The sequence below is a fragment of the Palaemon carinicauda genome, chromosome 5 (genome assembly GCF_036898095.1).
Source record: "Palaemon carinicauda isolate YSFRI2023 chromosome 5, ASM3689809v2, whole genome shotgun sequence".
Taxonomy (NCBI): Eukaryota; Metazoa; Arthropoda; class Malacostraca; order Decapoda; family Palaemonidae; genus Palaemon; species Palaemon carinicauda.
This window is the reverse complement of record NC_090729.1, coordinates 87,061,017-87,084,239: the sequence shown is the minus strand read 5'-3', so window position 1 is coordinate 87,084,239 and position 23,223 is coordinate 87,061,017. Positions and strand designations below refer to the sequence as shown.

Sequence of the window (23,223 nt, the reverse complement as noted above, 5' to 3'; positions counted from 1 at the left end):
GTTGAGTGGTGATAAGTCCAGAATGACTCTGAGTTTTTCTGAATCCTTCTTTGGAACACAGAATAGCCTTCCTTGGAATTTGATGGACTTTGCTTTCCTTATGACTCTCTTGTCTAATAGTTCTTGAACATATTCTTCCAGAACTGGGGTTGATGGTTGGAAGAATTGAGGAAAGTTGGTGGGGTTGAGTTCCAACCCCAGCCCAGTTCTTTCTTGATCAGACTGTGGGCCCAAGGATCGAAGGTCTACCGATCCTGAAAATGGAGAAGTCTCCCTCCTACCGGCAGCATCTCACTTAGAGTGCTGACTGGAGGATTTACCTCCTTGGCCACGACCACCTCTGTTGCCCCTGCCTCTGAAGGGGCGCCTTGAGGAACCCCGAAAGAAACCTCGAGACTTTGGGTTAAAAGTAGTAGCCTGCCTTTCGTAAACTGTGGTGAACACTGGCGACTGAGAAGCCAGAGTTTGGGGCACCAGTTGAAAGGTGGTGGTGGGTTGTGCTACCGTGTGGGGTACCGTGGCCATGGGAAGCTGTTGCTGCTTTGGTCGAGAGGGCAAGCGAGGTCGTTTAGACTTGTTCTTCGGCTGGGGACCCTCGTCAGCTGAAGATTTCCATTTTGAAGACAAGCCCCATTTGGAAAGGAGATTTCTATTCTCCGAGGCGGCTTTGTCTACAACCTCCTTGACCACTTCACTCGGGAAGAGGTCTTTTCCCTAGATGTTAGAAGCTATCAGCTTCCTAGGTTCGTGTTTAATGGAAGCGGAAGCAAACACGAACTCTCTACAGGCCCTTCTGGCCTTGATGAAGTTGTCCAGGTCCCTCGTTACCGTAGCCAAGTGAGCCTTGGCGAAGACCATGTACATATCCCGGGTCTCAGGGATACTAGCCATCGTCTCTAGCCCTGCTTGGAGAGACATGGAAGCAGCTAGGCGTTCCTTAGTCTCGTGTTCTCTCTTAAAGAGAAAATCGGTCAACTTTGGGAGGTCTTCGTTGAACTGACATCCAGCGATATCGGCCTCCAGCTTCCCGACTGTGAAGGTGACGTGAACATCCTTCCAGTCCTTGTCGTCTGATGGGAAAGCAAGGAAGAAAGGCTTGCTTTCTTCTAATGTGGGGCAAAGTTTTCTTGCCTCCACGGCCTTCAGAGCTGCTTTAAACCCTTTGTCCATAAACGGAAAAGCGCGTTGGGGGTCAGCAACAAACGATGGGTGTTTTTTGCTAAGAGCCGGCACCTTCGAACTAGTGAAAGCCCTCTCTTTCAAAGTTTTGGAAAATAAGGCTTGTGCCTTAGCAAGCTCAAGGACAATTGTCTCCTTGGGCTCCGTCTCTTCTTTAGACGCCGGTTCATTCCTAAGGCGGACGTAACAGTCCGGATAGGCCCCTCTGCTGGGCCAAAACGAGGCGTTCTGGCGCCGCGCTCTAGAAGCGTCCTTGAGGTGGGAGGAGGATGCGTCATGGCGCCGAGAGATGGAAGCGTCCTTGCGTCGAAGGCTGCATGCGTCCTAACGTCGTGAAACGGAAGCGTCCTGGAGAGGCAGGCTGGATGCGCCCTGGCGTCGCAAGCGAGAGACAGAAGCGTCCTGATGACGAGAATCGCGAGCGTCCTGGCGTCGAGTCGAGAAAGAAGAAGCGCGGTGTCGCGCGCTTGAATCGCGCCACGGTTCCCTGGGAGAGCCACTCCGTTCCCTCTTAGAGGCCGATTTCTTAATCGGTAAAGTGTCGTCCTTACGCCTGCCGGACTGGGAGGGGAGGGCGGCTAAAAGCTTAAGCAAGAGAAAACAGCTCTTTCTGCATAACAGTCATAAAAGACATCACGACTGCTGCTGGATCCTGTGGTTCCGAAGGCGATGGCTACCGAGTAGCACTGGTCGTAGGAGAAGGATCTCTCGACGGTCTCTCGTCACTTAACCCTTTGACCCCCGGGGTATTTGGAAATTTCCCACCCTTAACCCCCAGGGGGTTATTTTTTTCCAAGCACATTTTGCAGTATATTTTATTTAAATTGCTCTAACAGCCTTAATTTTTGTCATAGAGAGGTCAGGTTGGTCTCATTCTCTTGGAAAATGCCTGAATTTTCTCAAAAAATTATCAAAAAATATGAAAAACTAATTTTTATAGCATTTTTTTGCAAGGACGTACCGGTACGTCAATGGGGGTAAAGGGATGGCTTTTGTGAAGCGTACCAGTACGTCCTTTGGGGGTAAAAGGGTTAAAAGAAGAGGAGAACCCTCCTTCCTTCCATCTCTAGGCTTTGACCTTTACGCTGGAACAGCGTCCCAGTCATCCTCGGAAGGAAAAGGTTTCGGGCTACTAGATAGGGGAGAGCGGGAACGGTTCTGGTCAGCTTGCTTCCAGCTCCTCTTGGTCGGTCTCGAAGCCTCATACTGCCATTTGCGTCTAGGAGAGGGGTTCGGGAAAGACACCATCACTTCCGACACACCTTTTCCGTGGCGGTCATGAGCTGCCTGGGAAAAAGCAACAGGACTACCTGAGGCGACGGCTGACCAAGGATACGTACCTCTCACTCCCTTGCGGCCGTTGACGTACCTTCTCCCTTGGTCCTGGGAGCTTGGTAGAGGTCTAGACCTAAGGGCGTGACAGGTTCGATCAGTCGCCACCTCCACTTCACTTTCACAAGCAATAATTGCACTTTCACTCTTACCTTTCAAGGTTGAAAGTTGGTCTTTAAGAGCCTTCAACTCAGCCACCATCCTGTCATACTGAGGGTCATCCGTAGTTACAGTTTCTGTAGAAGGGGCAGGAGCTACTACCTCAGGAGAAGGTTCAACTTCTACAGAAGAATTAAGTAAGGGATCAAAGGAAATATCTATGCTAACCTCACTAGCAGACTTAGATTTAGATCTAGAAGCCCTCCTGGCTTTATCTAACTCTAACTTACGCACATAGCGTTTCATACCCAACCATTCCTTCTCGCTTAAAACCTCACATTCCTTGCACCTTTTATCAAGGGCACATTCAAAACCCCTGCACCCCAAACAAACCGTGTGAGGGTCTACAAAAACTTTCGGTAACCTCACCTTACATTCCTCATTCACACAAACACGAAAATGAAGCTTATCAGTCATCGTAAACAAACAAAAAGCCAACGAATAATGACAAATGCGATTGCCAAAACCCCAGATCAGTGTACATCACCAAAAAATAAGTCCAGTACAGCGACACAGGGAAAACGAACGAAAAACTCCAATGGCGGACCAACGATGTTGTTAGTCCAACCGGCAGAGATGATCTGAGGAACAGAAAATGGGAATGATTCCAAGTACCACCCAGTAAGGGTTGTTAACCACCTAACCGCAGAACCACCACATGGCGGTTGCTGCGAGTTTTGAAAAATTCTGCCGGAAGTCAGAGACTATAGCTATATATATATATATATATATATATATATATATATATATATATATATATATATATATATATATATATATATATATATATATATATATATATATATATATAAATAAATTTCTACCTCATACTTGGGATCGAACGCTAGCCCCTTCTAATGAAAGGCCAGGTCGAAACCAACCATGCCACGAGAGGCCATAAAAGGAAATCCGAACCTGACGCTAATCTAGCTGTCCGAGGATTTACCTGGCGAGACATCAGTCTCTTACCAGCGAGTTTTACCCGATTTCCCCACCCCCACCACGTGACACAATTGGTAGTAATTCATTCAAATTACCCCTAATGAGTCAATATGGATAAATATCAACACAACATCGTGTTCAAATAGAAATAAATTTCTACCTCATACTTGGGATCGAACGCTAGCCCCTTCTAATGAAAGGCCAGGTCGAAACCAACCATGCCACGAGAGGCCATAAAAGGAAATCCGAACCTGACGCTAATCTAGCTGTCCGAGGATTTACCTGGCGAGACAGGGAAATCGGGTAAAACTCGCTGGTAAGATACTGATGTCTCGCCAGGTAAATCCTCGGACAGCTAGATTAGCGTCAGGTTCGGATTTCCTTTTATGGCCTCTCGTGGCATGGTTGGTTTCGACCTGGCCTTTCATTAGAAGGGGCTAGCGTTCGATCCCAAGTATGAGGTAGAAATTTATATATATATATATATATATATATATATATATATATATATATACTTTATCATATTACAGTAGTCTGTATAATACTGTAAAGTTCAGTACAGTATGTTGTTGTTATAGTCGTGGCAATGAAATTCTCACGAAACAAAAACACGGCATTCAATTAAAACAGCTGATTCTCTCTCTCTCTCTCTCTCTCTCTCTCTCTCTCTCTCTCTCTCTCTCTCTCTCTCTCTCTCTCTCTTCGTGTTATACAATACTTACATATAGATGAAGAAACTAAAATTAGTTTTCTTAGTGTCAATTGAATATGAAACGAAAAAATTATGCCGAGTTTACATCCATTTCAATCGTTGGTAAAAATACGGCATCCGATTTCATCAGCAAACCACTATTTTTTGGGAAACATCATTTTATTCTAGAAAATTGCTACTCAAGTTAATTACACATTAAGAAAGCGTGTACTTTTGTTTTTAAATTTCGGGTGTGTTTTAAAAATCGAGAGTATTGTTGACTTCTTTTTGTTTTACTTTTGGCTGTGATTAGATCAGCTGCCGCTATTGAGAGTGTACGAATACACTAACAAAGTATCGTTTACAGTATACCATTTCTTAACTTATTCAAACCGTCTACAGTATACAGTTGATATTACATAAGCACTAATGTGTTATAGCCTATTAAATTTTTTTGTTTATTACATTTAAATCAACACACACACACAGACACACACTCTCTCTCTCTCTCTACCTCTTTCTCTCTCTACCTCTACCTCTCTCTCTCTCTACCTCTACCTCTCTCTCTCTCTCTACCTCTCTCTCTCTGTGGGCTACTTTTCACTACCTCCCATTCCTTACCTCTCTCTATCTCTCCAACAAATGATATCTTTGTTGCTCCTCAAAGTTTCATTTATATTGAAAATCAATCATGATTCAATTTTCCTTACTTTCTCCAATCTCGTACCATCGGTCACATCACGTTATTTTCGAAATTTCCGGAAAATCCGCGATATATGTATATACATGCGTTATGAAAAAAATCCGCGAAGTGGTGAATCCACGATGGTCGAACCGCGAAGTATCGAGGGTTCACTGTATAGCTAATTACCGGGAACGTCATACTACTAACTAAATAAAGCATTTATGGCGTACGACAGCGGTCTTAAAATGACCGCCTCCGGGGATGGCAGTGCTCCGGTAAACACACCTAAATTATGTTAATTTAACTTTGAGAAGGGAGCCAAAAATTATACACAGGAAAGATTAAATACTCAACTTTCCAGAGAATGAAGATGCTGGCGATTGCATGATAATATTCCTTGAAAACAGTAACAACACCGAGAGCAACGTGGGAGAACACCGTGCTTACATGGCTACGTTAAAAGGAATAATACGCCGTAGTAGTACTGGGAGGGGATCCACCGGGTAACCTTGATAACGGCTCCCCTTCATTTTCGCCACTCTTCCCCCTCAAAGCGTAAACTCTATTCGGGGTTTAGATTGCCATGTGTCGTATCAAGAAAAACGTCCCCTGATTTTATGCGATATCCTTAAAAGTTGTATTAAGGATACTCGCGCCAGGAGTTAGAATTCTGGGAACCTGTGGTTAATTCTCTGGGAGTATCACTGTAGCCAAATATCCCTTAGAAAGCTGCCTAAAGGAACCTTCCATTGGACATGTCTGAGCCCAAAAAAACGGCAATAATTTCCGCAGAAACGTAGTGCCGTATAAGGAGGCTGTGACATTAGAGGCGACACCACCGTAAATAGCGACGTATCAATATTACATACCTAAGATTAGGGATGTCGTAGGAGACGACAAGGCTGTAAGTACCGGCACTGGCGTCAATCTAACAACCCACTCCTATAGAGAGGTATGCTGACGGCTCTGGAGGGCCAGCACCAGGAAGGGACTAGCCCCCTCAACAACAATTGCAAATACACAGCATCCTAAACATAAATCTAAGGTCGATGTCAGTATCGGGAAGACCAACCACAGGGAGAGGTAACGACATGGGTTAGAATGCCCAATACAGTAACTAAAAATAAATAACAAAATCAAATGCTTTTTGATTTAAAAAACCCCAGAGGCTAGGAAAAGGCAGAATACTAGAGTCAGCGCACCGACATTTTGAGCTCACCCTTTGCAAGGGGGAACTCGAAAGAACTGCCAAAACTCAGCATGAAAAATCTCTAACGAATGTAGCATGGCGGACCAATGATACGCCGTCAAAGGATAGGCTAGGCCTGAATGCGACAAGTCAAAAGAAAATTCCCAGAGGCTAAAGGAGAGGGCAGTAAGTAAAGTCAGCGAACCGACTTATAAAGAAATAAATGAGCTCACCCTTCGCAAAGGGGAGCTCCAAAAACTGCCCATACCTAGCCCTGAAAATCTCGGATGCTTGTAGCACGATGGCCAAGAGCCTAAACTGTCAAAACACCGAGAAATCGCGGACAAGTGGACCAAAAAACTCGGAAAACTAATATAACAGAGGAAACTATCCCCGAAGGGAAATACCACTGTCAATGAGTACGTAACTATAGACCAAATTTACCTCGGCGAGTCTGTATACAACTAAATGTTAACGTCTCTAGGCTTGGCTAAACGAAACTGACACACACCCACAAAATTCATAAAATACAAAAATGCAGTGTAAATGCAAACTAAAAATAGAGCCCAAAGCATCTCAATGCTAAAAAACTACTAGCTAACGTGAAACTTACACAAATAAACAAGTGAACATGAAAATAAAGACGAGCGGGTACAAAACCCGACGCCCAAGCTATCTGGACTCTAAGCGCTCAGGCTTCCTCAATCGTAAAAGCTAGATAATTTTCCCCGTAAGGATCCAAATCATTTACAGTTAAACTAAACTACAAAGAGAGGTAGGTACTCAACTTAGACGAAGAAAAGGAAGCCATCATATGAAGAAAATCTTCAAAATAAGCTGACAAAGAGTGCACAACAAACAATAGAACAGTAGCGAGAAGCTGCGAACAAAGGAAAATGGAGCGCCAGAGACGTATGGGAGCAGGTGATAGGATATGTAACGGTTCCTCTCTTATCCTTCCCTTTAGTAGATTAGACTGAGTAAAGTCTATTGGGGGTGCAGATATCTATGGTTATCTTAGGTTATGTCCCAGATTATACACGATATCTACGGATAATCGTTCCGGGGATTGGAACCCAGTAATATCACTCGCCCTACAGATAATCGTTCCGGGGGTTGGAACCCAGTAATATCACTCGCAAAAATATTATACAGTAGGAAGCAGCCGAAGGGAACTTCCATCAGGACAACATGGCTCAAGCCCAAAAAAGTTAATTAACCACTCCACAAGAGGATCTAAAGCAGTTACAGCTAATTGAAACTGTAAAAGAAGAGGGTACTCAACTTAGACGACGAAAGGAAGGCCATCATGCTAGGAATACTGTAACTCCAAAAAGCTGAGAAAAGGCGCACTTGACAAAATACGAACGCGTGGGAACGCTACGATCAAAGGAATGAGTTTATCAGAGACGAACAGTACTATGAAGGGAGAGGATACGTAACAGCTCATCACCTATCCTCCTCCTTAGATTCCTAGACTGGGTTAAGTCTGTTTGGGGTGCAGATATCAATGGTTATCTACGGATACGTCCCTGATTATATACGATATCTTAGGATAGTCATTTCGGGGGTTAGAACCCCGTGATACCTGACGGTAATTCTCTTGTAATATCACTTGCAGAAATATTAAACAGTAGGAAGCTGCCGGAAGGAACTTTCATCAGGACGACATGGTTCGAGCCCAAAAAACGTATTTTGAAGCAAAACGAAAAATCTATTTTTGGGTGAGATGGCCATGTCATCCTGATGGGAGGTTCCTATTGGTAGTTGTTTTCTAAAGGATATTTGGCTACAGTGATATTCCCAGAGAATTGACCTTTAGGTCTCCAGAATTCTAACCCATGGCCCGAATATCCTTAAAATCTCTCTTAAGGATATCGCATAATATCAGGGGACGTATATCTTGATACGACACATAGCAATCTTCACCCCGAATAGCGTTTTCATTTCGAGGGGGAGGAGTGGCAAAAAACAGAAGGGGAGCCGTTATCAAGGTTACCCTTCCTCTCGTACAATTACGAGTATCCAAGATGGCGCTCATTCCTTGTGGCATTGAGCATGGTGCTACAGATATAATAGTTTCGGGAGGGATCTTGCCTAAGCCTTTTCTATGGAAAAGGAGGGCGGGTCCATCAAGACGACATGGCTATCTCACCCAAAAATAGATTTTTCACTTTGCTTCAAAATCTGTTTTTTTGGGCTCAAGCCATGTCGTCCTGATGGAAGTTTACCAGAAAATTACTTGAAAGTACTGTATCTGTGGATTTTCATAGGTGCCTTAACCTTGGGACAATTTTTTCTATGGTCATCCGGACCATTGAGACATATGAGGTTACCGTTATACGTCATTACCACTAATCATGGACAATGTTAGGGCTTCCTGCCCCCTGCAGGGAAGAGTCATACTAGACTGTAGAAAAGTGGTCTCAAGGTTTGCATATATTGTAGGAACAAACATAAGTATCAACTAAATATACAGAAGTCTCACGGTAAAGTCTCACGATTTGTATATGTTTTCGGAACAATAACTATCAACTATATCCATTGTTTGTAAACATACAATAATATGAGGTTTACTTAGGTAAATAAGTAAGAGAACTCAGGCTATTTTTATTGTGCTAATTGTGGGGCGAAATAAGACGCAATTACACTTTAATAGACATCTATTTACGATAAATGAATAACAATAGAATAACAAGTGTAACATATATCAAGGGAATTATACATACAACTTTAAAGAGAAAAGTTTTCTACCAGAAAGGGAAAAAATGATTAGTGCCACTATGAAATTTGAAAATTTGATAAAATTTTCCAATATAATTTTCTGTAAATGTATATTATCAACAATGTGTACAAGTACACACGGCACAAGTGTTATCTGTATAATTCTACACCTGAGATTCTGAACAGTCTTTAGTGTCACTATGGTGACACCCACTTAAAAAGTATTGCACTGGAAGGTGTCAACACCTTTTCACCTTAATTGATAGTCCCAATCAATTCACTGTTCATCGCAGTACTAGACGACAGGTTTTAATACGCTACCTGCCGCCACCACATAATGCTTCAGTTCGTACACTTGCTTCGCATAATGTTTGTAGAACACTCTGGATGACTTCCATCCAGTATATGAGCGAAGACGCTCAAAGTCCATATACTGAAAAAAGTTCAGTGATGAAGCAACTTTCCTTGGATCATGACCTGCGGGTGTACTGTCAGGATCAACTCTGGAAATGAAGTAGGTGAGCTTTGCCCTCAGCTGTTTTAGGGATAAGTTTGATCTTGAAGTTTCTCCTTTAAAGAGCTGTCCTCCCCGGACATCTGAAGTTCTTCGAAGATAGACCTTTAGACATTCTACAGGATACAGAGACACATCTTCGTCCAGAGGGCAGATTTTCCAGGGACCCCATCTCTTAGTGGGTAGCTCGTTTTTGGTGAGAAATGTTGGATCAGGAAAGATTCAGTTCTCCCACTTCTGTGAACTGAATATGGCCGTCGTTTCTGGATAGGGCCACTATTTCACTAACTCTAGCCCCTGAGGCTATAGCGAACAGGAAAATAACTTTTTGGGTTAGATCCTTTAGAGAACAATCTTCATTGTTCACGGTTGAAGCATAATGTAGGACCTTGTCCAAGGACCATGAAATGGGCTTTGGAGGAGCTGCAGGTCTAAGTCTAGCACATGCCTTAGAGATCTTGTTAAAGAATTCGTTCGTCAGGTCCACTTGGAAGGCGTATAGAAGAGGTCTAGTCAGGGCCGACTTACACGTAGTTATCGTGTTGGCTGCCAGACGTTGTTCACGAAGGTGGATAAAGAAGGACAGACAAAAGTCTATTGAGATTTCTTTCGGTCCTTTTGCTTTAACGAAAGCAACCCACTTTTTCCAAGTTGATTCATATTGTCTTCTAGTTGACTTGGACTTGTATTCTTCTAAGAAGTCTATACTGCCTTTTGAGAACCCAAATCTTTTCTTAACCACTAAGGCGAGAAAATCATGAGATGAAGGTTTTGGGTTCTCTGTGATGAAGCGAAGACAGTCGACTTCTGAACCCATTGAGATAGTGCTGGGTTCGGTACAGAGACCAGCCTCAGCTTCAGTTCCATTATCAGAGGGAACCAGTTGTTCTTGGGTCAATTGGGAGCCACTAGAGCTGCCGTTCCTCAGAAGGATCTCAGCCTGTTGAGGACCTTCAGCAGGAGATTGGTCGGAGGGAACAGGTAAATCCAGGTCCATTTGTTCCAATCGAGGGACATGGCGTCCGTCGCCTCCGCTAGAGGGTCCTAGTATGGGGCTACATATCGAGGTAGTTTCTTCTTGTCGCTCGTCGCGAAGAGGTCGATCTGCAGTTCCGGGACTTGTTGCAAGATGAAGGAGAATGAGTCTGCGTCTAGGGACCATTCTGACTCTTTTGGCTTGAGCCTGGATAGAGCGTCCGCTGTCACATAGCGGAACCCTTGAAGGTGAACTGCTGATAAGTGCCATCTCTTCTTTTCCGCTAAACGAAAGATGGCTAATATCACATGGCTGATAAGGGGCGATCTCGAGCCTTGTCGATTCAGATATCTCATTATCACTTCGCTGTCCAAGACCAGCCTGATATGGGCTGATATGCGAGGGGAGAGTTTTTTCAACGTCAGGAGGACTGCCATGGCCTCCAAAATACTGATGTGAAAGGTCTTGAACAGAGAAGACCAAGTCCCTTGGACTTTCCTTTGATGGGAGTGACCTTCCCAACCTTCTGTCGAGGCATCCGTGTGAATGGTCACCGATGGTGGAGGTGGTTGCAAGGGTACAGTCATCGTTAGGTTCTTGGCCTTCGACCATGGCTTTAGAAGTGATCGTAGTAAGGTCGGTATCGGTCTTTTTAGATCTCTTCGGGCGTTTGATGCGTATCTTCTCCAGACTCCTGACACATCTTTCAGCTGTGCTCTTAGCACTGGGTCTGTTACTGCTGCGAACTGGAGAGAGCCCAGTACTCTTTCCTGTTGGCATCTTGAGATCCTGTCGGATTTCAGTAGTCTGAGACTCCGCAATCTCTCTCCTCTTCCCTGGGGGAATGGAGAGGTGGTGTGACTTCAAGTTCCAATGGATTCCCAGCCATTGAAACTCCTGAGCTAGAGAGAGTCGAGACTTCTTGAAGTTGATCTTGAACCCCAGATGTTCCAAGAACTGGATCACTTTCTTGGATGCTTGCAGACAAGCCGATCTTGGATGCTGCCCTCACCAGCCAGTCGTCCAGGTACGCTGCTACCTGAACACTTTCTAGGCATAGTTGTTGAACGAATGCGTCTGCAAGTTTCGTGAAGATCCTTGGGGCTATGTTTAGTCAGAAGGGCATGGCACTGAAGACATACTTTTTCTTCAGTAGCTTGAATGCTAGGTAGGAGGAGAGGGGGCGGTTGACTGGGAGATGCCAGTAAGCATCTGCCAGGTCTATTAAGACTGTGTACGCCACTTTTGGTAACAGGGTCCTTACATTCTGAAGGGTTAACATCCTGAACTTGCTGTTCTCGATGAACTTGTTGAGTGGCGACAAGTCCAGAATGACTGAGTTTGTCTGAGTCCTTCTTGGGAACACAAAACAGCCTTCCCTGGAATTTGATGGACTTTGCTCTCCTTATTACCCATTTGCTCAAGAGTTCTAGGGTATATTCTTCCAATGAGGGGGTGGAGTGTTGGAAGAATTGAGGTAATGATGGTGGAGGCTTGCTCCAGCTCCATCCAAGTCCGTTCTTGATTAGGCTGTGGGCCCAAGGATCGAAGGTCCAACGATCCTGAAAGTGTTGGAGTCTCCCTCCCACCTGAAACATCTCATTGCTTTGATAGTCCGGAGGATTTACCTCCCTGACAACAAACTCCCCTACCTCGTGAGGGGTGTCTTAAGGAGCCCCGTCTGGAGCCTCTACCTCTGGGACGAAAGGTAGTGGTTTGCCTCTCAAACCCAGGGTTGAATGCTGGTGACTGGGCAACCAGCTGTTGAGGCACCACTTGAAGGTGGTTTGTGGTTGAGCAACCACTTGGGGCACCGCGGTCATGATGACTGTGGGATGTTGTTGGGCAGGCCGAGAGGGTAGTCTGGACTTCTTGGTCTTCCTCTTAGGTTGGGGACCCGCATCCGGGGAAGACTGTCGTTTTGATGAGATGCCCCACTTCTCGAGGAGGTTCCTATTCTCCGAGGCGGCTCTATCAACTACCTCCTTGACCACTTCATTTGGGAAGAGGTCTTTGCCCCAAATATTGGAAGCTATCAGCTTCCTGGGTTCGTGTTTCACTGTTGCTGCAGCAAGCACGCTCTCTCTACACCCTCTCCTAGCCTTCATAAAGGCGTACAGGTCCTTTACTAAGGTGGCCATGTGCATTTTGGCCATGACCATGAGCATGTCTAGGGTGCTTTTCTGGCCTGCACATATCTCGATGCAGTTCTGCAGGGATAGGGATGCCGCAAGTCTCTCCTTCATCTTGCTCCCTACGCAAGAAAAAGTCGGACAGTTTCGGGAGATTCTCGCTGAACTGTTGTCCCGCGATATCTGCATCCAACTTCCCTACTGAGAAGGTTTGGTGGACTTCTTTCCATTCCTTATCCTCCATGGGCAGGGCTAACGACAGAGGTCTACACTCCTCTAGTGTAGGGCATGGTTAGCCTGCCTCCACTGCCTGGGCAACAGCTTCAAAAGCCTTCAACGTAAAGGGGAAAGCTATTGAAGCAGGAACAAGAAAGGTAGGATGCTTCTTGCTCAAGGCGGACACTTTCGAGTTCGTGTAACCCACCTTCTTCAGGCAACTCGACAAGAGAGCCTGTGCCTTGTCGTTGTCGAATACCATGATCTCCTTGGGTTCCGTCTCCTCTTTTGACGCTGGCTCCTGCTTCAGTCGGATGAAGCAGTTTGGGTAAGCATTAAAGCTTGGCCAGAACTGGATGTCGTTTAAGGGGACGGCTCCCATCTTCTCTGATATATAGAGTTTGCCTTTAGTGATTGGCATAAACTCCGCATACCTCCAGGGATTGGTTTCAGAGCAGGATGGGAGGTCTTGGACTCTGGGTCGCTTGTATGACCCTCGGGAGGCGGTGAGTCGAGCTTCACGGAGCTCTCTCTCGTCTCGCTTCCCTAGCTTCGCCTTACTTGCGAATGCTCTCCATTAGGGCCATAAGATGGGCCAGTGCCTGGCTCATGTCACCTGATGGAGGGGTAGAAGTGGAAGATGTTGAGGGTAACGGCTCTGGTGCTGGCACAGACGGAAGGGACTCCGACTCGACATCATCTTCTTCTTCCGTAGATAGAGTAGACTCCTCCTCGGGATCATCCCGCACTGACATCTGTCTCGATGGCAATCTGGACGCAAGGAGGTCCGGGTCGTGCTTGGGGTACGACAGCTTCACTACCCGCTTACGGGAACAGCAAGCTATGCATCATTTCATTAGGCAGGTACGGTCCCGGAGAGTTCTTCTGGAACCCTCGTACCCATCTGCGCAGCTTTTCTCGTGCTGCATCCTTCGACTCCGTTGACTTGGGGTCGTCGAAACCTTCGGTCACCAAGGTCCGGCAGATGTTGCAGTCTTGGGGGTCCCAGTACCGCAGGGTTTAGGTAGTGATGGTGCAAGGGGCATGAGACCTGCACGTTCTGTGACCACAGAAGTTCCTACTCCTGTGGTTACAGTAGATGATCACATCACACTTCATTTGGTCCTCCTGTAAAGAAAGGAAAATTAAATGAGTATGCGGTTGTTTATCTCACATGATAAACAAATTATGCAAAATATTAATATTTTAACCATTATAGCTTAGGATAGTGAGCTAAAAGGGGAAATAGGAAAGACACAATTGCTGTGACCTCCCCCAAAATTAAAGTTATAGTTTCCTTATCAAGGCAAACTCAAAGAGAAGGGCTCTAACCTCTAGGGATAGAATAAGTGTATACTAACACTGACCCTTCTTAAATTCTTTAATCTTGTGGGGTAAGTTGTTAACTGATTAACTATCAGTGTATTGAAGGAAATCTTTTCTTTCAATATAGGATTGGTCTCAACAATAGACTGTGCAAGGATACACAAGGTATGTTGGAAAATAACTACTGTATAATATATACTATAGTTTTCTGTCTGCAGTATATACTATACTGCAAATATACTAGCTACTGTATAATCATATACTGTAGTTCAGCCGGCGGCCGGCATGTTGCCGGCTGGGTAGTACCTGGCGGCACCGGTCCAGCCGGCATGCCACCGGCTGAATTAGTACCTGACGGCACCGGTCCAGCAGCATGCAGCCAGCTGGGTTAGTACCTGGCGGCACTAGCTGACAGAGAGAGAGAAAGCATGGAGAGAAGGGCTGCCTTATTAAAATGTATGTTTACAATAAATAAGGGTGTAAGTACTGCCTTCCTCCAGAATGAGGGTTCAAATGGAAGGAGAGAATGCATCATTCAAGCTTCCATCCAGCCACAAGATCCATTGCCAGTCACTGCCAGTTTCAGGGATGTGGATGGCAGTCCAAGGGAGGACTGAAAAACATTCAACAGTAGAGGGGTCTCCCACCGGCAGCCGTCACAGCCAGCACAACCTTTCCCGGAGTCTTGCGTCCATAAGCGTAAGACAGAGTGACCATACAGCTGCTTATGTAAGAGCCCGGCTGGCACCACAATCTACCCGGCAAGCAGTGAGATTGTAGGACGACAGCCACAGGATTGCGATAGCTAGGCCATCACTAAAGGACAGAGAGGGGCAGGGAAAAGGGTCCTGTATCAAGTGTAGAAGAAGGCGGCAGGATTGCCGCCACTTGTACACAAGGATGAAACTTTGTTTCAGTATCGGCGCCATCCTAGGCGGCAGAAGAATATCTATTCTTCAGCCTAGTGTCTGCCGAAACAGGACTAATCTTCTAGACCGCAGGCATCATACTACCACTTCAAGTGCGGCCTAGGGAGGCTTAGCCTCCTATGTCGACAGCTCTAAGCCGGCAGGGGAATGACTACTCACCCCACTGCTCGGCCGCCGGCAGAAAGACTGAATACTCTGAGGTTCTGTCGAGAACCCAAGCCGGGATACTCGCCGGCAAGGGTGGGAGACAGAAAACACTAGCCTAGTCAAGCCAGAGTGAACTACTCTATGGCAAGACCAAGATAGGGTTGTCACCTATGGCGGCACTCAGAGGGAAGGAAGGATTACCCTTAAATTTCATTACGAGTATTGAGTTATATAAGGGATTTTGACGAAGGAAAAATCTATTTCTGGGCGAGGGACCTGTGTCACCCAGTGAAATGCTCCTCTAGCACCATTTCTAAGGCATAGTTATTGCTGAATATACCAGAGAAAAAAGAGATGCATGGAATGCCAGGAATAAACCTAGCTCGCTCACTCTTTGAGTGTCGGTATAGAAAACTGGGGCGTGACTGAACCACGACCATAGATCCCTCACCAATTAGACCTCTACTTCATCAACATCCCCCTCCACCCCTACATCTCCCCACCCCTTATCTTCATTCCTCCCAGCACCCAAAGCTTGGACCAACCAGGGTGAGGGAAAAAGGAAAAGGGTGGGTTCACTGGGCGACGCAGGTCCCTCGCCCAGAAATAGATTTTTCCTTCGTCAAAATCCCTTTTCTGGGCTCGACCTGTGTCGCTCCATGAAATCATAACAGAGAAATGGTTCAAGCTTGGGAAGAGTTAAACATAAGGAACTGAAACCAAAAACATATAATGCAAAAAAGAGTTTAATAACAACAAAATATTTACAAACATAAATCACAAGGTATACAAAACAGATAGATATACAGTACTGGGTATACTCTCAAAAATTAAAATGTCATTACAACCAATAACATTACAAATGCAAATCATACAATGTAAACTGAGGTTAGGATGTAAATCAAAATCACAACAAAGGACGGTAGGGGGAGTAGGCAAGGCAGGATAAATCCACTCCTTATAAGGAGACAAGATCAAAAGAAAAAAAGGGAAAGAAAGAAGGACCTAGTTACAATGGCTCGTCTCTATCCGGAGGAATTATACTTCCAGCTAGCACTGCCGCAAATCTAAGGGTCTCCACGGATTTTAAATAGCAACGTTTAAAGACTGTAGGAGATTTCCATCCGGTGTACCGTTTCAAATCTTCAAAATTCATGTGATGGAAATAATTAACTGAGGTTGCCACAGCCCGGACATCATTGGCATGAGGAACCGAGAGAAGATTGGCTTGTTTAATAAAATAATCGGATTTTGAACGAAGCGAAAAACCTATTTTTGGTTGAGATAGCCATGTCGTCCTGATAGAAGTTCCTTTAGGGTAGCTTCCTAGGGTATATTTGACTACGGTGATATTCCCAGAGAATTTTACCTTAAGGTATCCAGAATTCTAACTCCTGGAGCGAATATCCCTAAATAAATCTAAAATGGGATATCACGTAATATCAGAGGACGTATTCTTGACACGCCACATAGCTATCTTCACCTCGAACAGAATTAACACTTCGAGGGGTCAAAATGGCAAGAAAACAAAAAACGAGAATGAAAGGAGAGCCATTAATAAGGTACCTCTCCTATCCCGCTTCGAGTGTTAACACAATGCCGCCGACGGCGCCATCTTTATTCCTTGTAGCGATACACGAGGTGCTACAGATACTGCATTTATAGGGAGGGGTCCCATAGCCCTTTTATTAAAAGGAGGAGCGGGTCCATTAGGACGACATGGCTATCTCACCCAAAAATAGATTTCTGGGCGAGAGACCTGTGCCGCCCAGTGAAATGCTTCTTTTACATCATTTCTAAGGTAAAAACTGCTATGAATTTACCAGAGAAAAAAGTTGCATAGGAATACCATGTTGAACCCAGCTCGCTCACCTATAGAGGTGTCGGTATAATACTGTAATACTGGGGTGTGATGAATCACAACAAGAGGTCTCGCACCATTTAAATATCTCCTCTTCAATATCCCCGTTACAGCGAGGTGCCGTTCAACACCCACTACCGAACACTACTACCACCAACCCAACCCACGCCAGTGACGTCACTCCTTTTTCATAGCACTTGCTGTTAGCTGTTGTGTTTTCACTGCGGTGTTTTCGGTGTTATTTTCCACGCTTTTGTGCACGATGTCGGATTCCAATGTCTCCCCATCTAAGTTAAGTACCAGATCTATGAGTTTTGAGCTTTTGGAGGTAGCATTGCATCTATTTTTAATTCTATTACAGTTTTTGTTGTTTCACCATTCGTTGGCCCCGCTTCGCGGCCGCCATGCTGGCTTGCTACCTTCCTTCGCTCGTTCTTAACGTCTTACAATTAGTCTTCTATACTGATTGTTTTTCGTTTCGAACCTTTTTCGCTGGGTACTATTACCGATTACACCCTGTTTTAATGTTGTTATTATATTTTTATGATATTATTCTACGTATCATAGTTTTGAACTTAGGTTGGCTTGCTTGCTCGCCCTCGGGCGCGTTCCTAGTTGGTTTGCTACCGCGTTATAGTGTTTTTACCCAGTGTTTTTAACTTTACCACCTAGTTGTTATTGCTTTAGTTCGAGTGGGACTCTCGCGGGGCAGTTTTATTTTAGTTTTTATTCAGTTTTGTTATCCTACCGATCGGCATCTACCCGATGTAGTGTTATGTTGGCCCCCCTGTCCAGCTCGGTACTTACCCGCGCTGGAGGGCTCGCCTCGTATTCTCCCTGCCTTCCCCTGCGTCCCTCTCTTACCATTTTATTTTTAGCTTACGCATGCCTTATACCTAGTTCATGTATCACATTATTCTATTTTATTCATTTTATTATCCGTTTATGATCATTCCGTTTGTTATTTTCGTGGTTCGTCAGTCAGGTTGGTACTCTTGGCCTCCCTTAGTCCCACGTGATCGCCTCGAGCTCCCTTATTGGCTAGTTCTCGCTGCCTCCTCCCTCTCCCCCTTTCGGTGTATGAACCTCCATCCCCACTCCAGGGATACCTCTCGTCTCTCAGAGACTTTGGAGTCAGCTGTTTTGCGTTACGGGTAGAGTCCTCTCATTCCCCAGTTTTACCCTCCCCCCCCTCCCGGGGTACCTATTGACTCGTTCCCCCAGTCGGAGCCGAGAACAACTAGCGAGGCTTTTAATCTAGTACGCTCACTTACCTACCTTTCGTAGCCATTTTTCCTCCGCCGCTCTGATTGGCCATCGATCGGCTGGGGAGATCTCGGCTGTGTTTTGGGTTTTTCCAGCATGATTCCCTCCGGGACGTTCCGCACCCCAGGGAACTCAGACAACAGGATTCCCTCCGTGACGTTCCGCACCCCACGGAACCCAGACGATAGTAGCCCCCTTTTTTATTAGCGAGGAATCTCGTAAGTTTTTACCTTTTGAGCTTTGTCAAGTTTTGTTATTGCTTTGTTTGTTAAGGTCCTTGTGACTGGCGGTGAGTCTTTGGCTCCCCCCCTTTTCGACTCGCCTACCCCGGTAGGCTAAAAGTGACGCCCCGAATCTACCTCAGTTGTCTCCACGGAGCCAACGGTATAATCAAATGCCAATATTATTATGTTGTATTCTATGCTTCCCCGGTACTGACGGGATAGTATATCCCCCCACATTCTTGACGATGCTCTTTTTGAATGATCATAACTACCGTATATACTCGTGTAATGTTCGACTTCGTGTAATGTTCGACCCCCCTATTTTGCCTTCAAAATCATGAATTCATCATATACCTCATGTAATGTTTGAGTCTTGATTTTGGCAGTAGGCTAGAGGTCTTTTATCTCCAGCATACCATAATTACCAACAAAGTAAGGGTTATGCCTAAGTGCAACAAACAAATGTATAAAACAAATCGGAACAACACCTAAATACTAACATCTGTTTACAATAACAATTGAGTATTCAGTGTACATTTTCTAGCGAACACTTTAGTTCCAAACAGACGATTATCATCACCGCCTAATAGCTTTCAAAAACAAGCAAACACTACAAGCAGCAAACAAAATTAGTTCATCGTTTTGAGTAACAAATTACCATTACCAGTAATTGCAGGTAATTACGGTGATTATAATTACCCGTTATGCTAATCATTTTTTTTCCTCACAATATATATGAATAAGAATTTACTCATAACCCATCAAGATGTTTATCAAGAAATATATAAAATTTACAGCAAAATTCAAGCTTCAACTTATTGCAGCCGCTGTCCGCTGAAACAAATAACGTTCAAGCCGTAAAAATGTTTGGAGTTACCGAAACTAGCGTTCGAACTTGGAGAAAAAAAAATGTGGATTTAATTAAGAAAAATTTTTGCGGTTTATTATTAATGTCAATTAATATACCATACCAAGTAAAATAAAATGAGCATAATTTTTTCATTAACCATATCACGTTATAACATACACAACCCGACTGTTTGCTAGCTTCATACCTGCTGCGTTATGGTAAAGTCATTACTCGTAGCAGAAAAAAACTATTTATGATGGTTTAGGAAATAAAATCCATGCTAATAATATGCCTGGTGTTAAATGAACATGGTTAGTACTGTATATATAGGCCTAGTCTATGTTTACCTACCGGTAGGTAACCTTATATAGTTAAGTATAGCCTACGATTACCTACCGGTAGGTAGCATAGCCTAGGGTAATGTTCGCGTAGGTCTAGCTTACGTTTACCTACCGGTAGGCCAGAAATGTTTACTTTTTCAAATATATATCTCGTGTAATGTTCGACCCTTACTTTTTTAACTGGAAAATAGGCCTTCAAAAATCGAACATTACACGAGTATATACGGTATATGCGGATTTGCTTAATTTTCATTTTACCTATGCTAAGTGTTTTCAACCGATTACTATAACGGTTTGGAATGTTATTCTTAGATTAGCCCGGCTTGGTGCCGGTTTAATTTTAGTACCCGGAGCCCCCCGGGCTCCCCTTGGGATCCTAACCCCCCTTGGGTTCCTAACCTACTATGGGATACTTATGTATCTTTATTTTACAGGTGGTCCGCTGTAAGATGACAGCCTGTGCGGCCGCACTCCAACAAGCGTGCAGCCACGACGTGTGTAGGTCGCATGCCCACTCTGCTGTCCAAGTGGACGACTTGATCGTCTGGCACCCGGACAACTGTGTAGTCTGCTACGGGCTGGTCTCCACGCTCACCTCGGACTCGGTAGGTGTCCCTGTGGTTACTGTCTAGATTTACTTAGTTTTAATCTTTGGCATTTCCTGTTATTTCCATTGTATCCCCTGATCGAATGGCCCTGTTTATCACGACCTACATGTTTACACTTCCTCCGTCGAAGTCCCTCGCCACTAGTAACGGTCTATTTTCTTTCAGAGCTCCCAGTCTTCTAAGACCTCGGCCCTGGCGACCCTTAAGGTCTGGGTCGGCAGGTTCGCCCGCAACGTCAAGGCCAAGAAACCTTACGTGCTGTCCGAGGAGTGGTGCAATCTGATTTACCCCAATGCCAAGACCTCGGCTGCGGTCCCCAAGGATGTGGCGGATCCCATCATAGCCAACATCAACGAGGCCTTGCTCCTATCTGAAGACCAGGAGGTGATGGGTGAAGCCATAGTAGAAGACGTCGCAGCCATTAACCTCGACATAGAGCCTATGGCTCTCGACGAACCGGAGCTAGGTAGGGAGGTAGGTGAGGCAGGTGGGTCCCAGGCTAAGATTCCTCTCCTTAGTCCGTCTTTCTCTTCTTCATCGGCTAATTCTTCTTTTCAGGGCTTTCCGGGGAAACACGGGGCTGATATCAGGCCTCGTCCGGTTACCCCGAAGGTTAAGGCTCATCGCAGGCCTTTGCTGAAGACCCGTAAGTCTTCCAAATCCCCGAAGTCAGTCAAGGCTTCCTCGTCTAGAGTCCCCAAAGACTCCGCTGTCGCCTCTTCTTCTTCTCATGGGTCGAGAACAAAGACAGCCTCCACAACCACCCCGGTGGCTCCCTTTGATCCGGACGCCTTTTCCAGCAAACTACTGGACCAGATCGGTTCCATGATGACGTCCCTCACTGAGAGGATGCCGAACAATGAGAGTCTCGTGGAGAGCCTCATGCGTTCGGGACTGCCGCAACAACAGCAGTACTGTACGCCATCCCGGACGCCTCCAAGCTCCCGCAGTTCACCAAGAACAACCCATGGAGAATGGCTCTGCACTCTCCTTTCAAAGATGGCATGCTGACCATCGAGGGATGTGGCACCCGGCCTATCGAGGACTTCGAGTTCTACCCGCCGGGTCTTCAATTCCCCTTCCCCAGTTTTGCTCGTTTGACTGAGGAAGCTCTCGTTAGACTAGATAAAGTTCCCAAGGAGATGGTGACCTATACGAAGGAACAGGCTCAGTCTACCTGGTTTCAAGCATTGAACGAGTGGGAATGTGTGAACACCATGCTCACACCCCACAAAAGCTCCTACACGATGTTCATGGTAGACGAGCAAACCCCCACACTGTGTGTCACTAAAATGATGGACCTAGCCCATCAGGCCATCAACGAGGACAAACCGTTACCGCAACTGTGGGAAACGGACCTGACCTCCCTCCTGTTCCCAGGAGATCACGAGTGTTGGCATAACGTCCCAGCCACCTTCACGACGGGCAAACTAAGCGCTGACTGTGCCTCCACACAGTTCAGCAAACGTCTTCCCAGGCTCCCGGATTCTTTGATCCGCCTCGAGTTCGAAGCCCGGGCCAGGCTCGGCAGGTCTATTAACTCAGCTACAATAGCTGAGATGACCTCCCTAACGTACGAGGAAGAGCCCCTCTTTAAGGTTCTAACCAAATCTCTGCTTCAGACCCTGCTGACCGATGCCTACGACTTCCTTGCAACCAGACGTCGTTGCCGTAGACACGTCTTGTCTGAGGCCACCATCAGACACAAGCCTAACAAGCTCATTATAGCCCCGGTCTGGGGTCCTGACTTGTTCCCGGAGGACCTGGTCAACAACGTCCTCAGCGAGGCTGCCAGGGTGAACCAAAGCCTCAAGGTTCGGTGGGGCCTAGTCCCCAAGACGAAAGTTTGAGCCAGCCGGCACCCATTCTCGAGGTAGGAAGAGGTTGAGGCCCTTCCAATCCTCCCAAAATCGGCAGCCACTTCAGTTGGTCCAAACCATCCCAGTGTCCCAAGGTACCCAACCATCTACTTCGAAGGGACAACCCCAACAGCAGTATGTGTTGGTCCCTCAGGCTCAGGTAGCAACGACCTCGTATGCTACCTCCCCTGCCTTTAACCCCACCTACGAAACCCAAGGTACCTTCCAGGGTTACCAACGTGCCAGAGGCTCAGGTGCGAGGGGTACTTTTCGTAACAGAGGTAGCGGAAGGGCATTCCCCCGACGCAAAGGGTTCCGCGGAGGCCGAGGAGGCAAATCGACAACGAACCATTGAAAATCCTCGGGTAGGGGGAAGACTCTACATCTTTCGGAACCGTTGGAAGTTCAGCAATTGGGTTTTCAGCATAATTTCCAAAGGTCTGGGGTGGAGTTGGATAGAAGGGCCCCCTCCACCAACCAGTTTCCATCAACTTCCAACGAAGGAGCTAGCCTTATATGCAAACGATCTATTGCAAAAGAACGCAATCAAAAAGGTAAATCACTTAAAATTTCAAGGTCGCTTGTTCAGCGTGCCAAAGAAAGACTCAGACAAGCGAAGAGTAATCCTGGACCTGTCCCGTCTGAATTCTTAAATTCGATGCGACAAGTTCCACATGATAACCGTCTCTCAGGTGCGGACCTTACTTCCCCGTGGGGCCGTCACCACCTCTATAGATCATACAGATGCCTACTATCACGTTCCGATAGCAAGGCATTTTCGTCCTTTTCTAGGCTTCAAACTAGGCAACCAAGCCTATGCATTCAAAGTAATGCCATTCGGGCTTAACATAGCACCCAGGATATTCACCAAACTGGCAGAGACAGTAATCCAAGAACTGCGAACCCAAGGAATTCAAATAGTAGCTTACCTGGACGACTGGCTTATCTGGTTAGACAACGTTGAGAACTGCCTCACGGCAACAAACAGAGTGTTAAAATTCCTTCAACAGTTGGGGTTCCAGGTCAACTTCGAGAAATCCCGCCTGGTCCCGGAGACCAAGTTTCAATGGCTG

General features: G+C 45.8%; 1 protein-coding gene across 10 annotated transcripts in view; it reads right to left on the bottom strand.

The window, feature by feature from the left end:
* The window catches only part of Tango10 (transport and golgi organization 10), a 1,007,732-nt gene that overhangs the window by 816,299 nt on the left and 168,210 nt on the right, over positions 1–23,223 (bottom strand). The window lies entirely within an intron of this gene.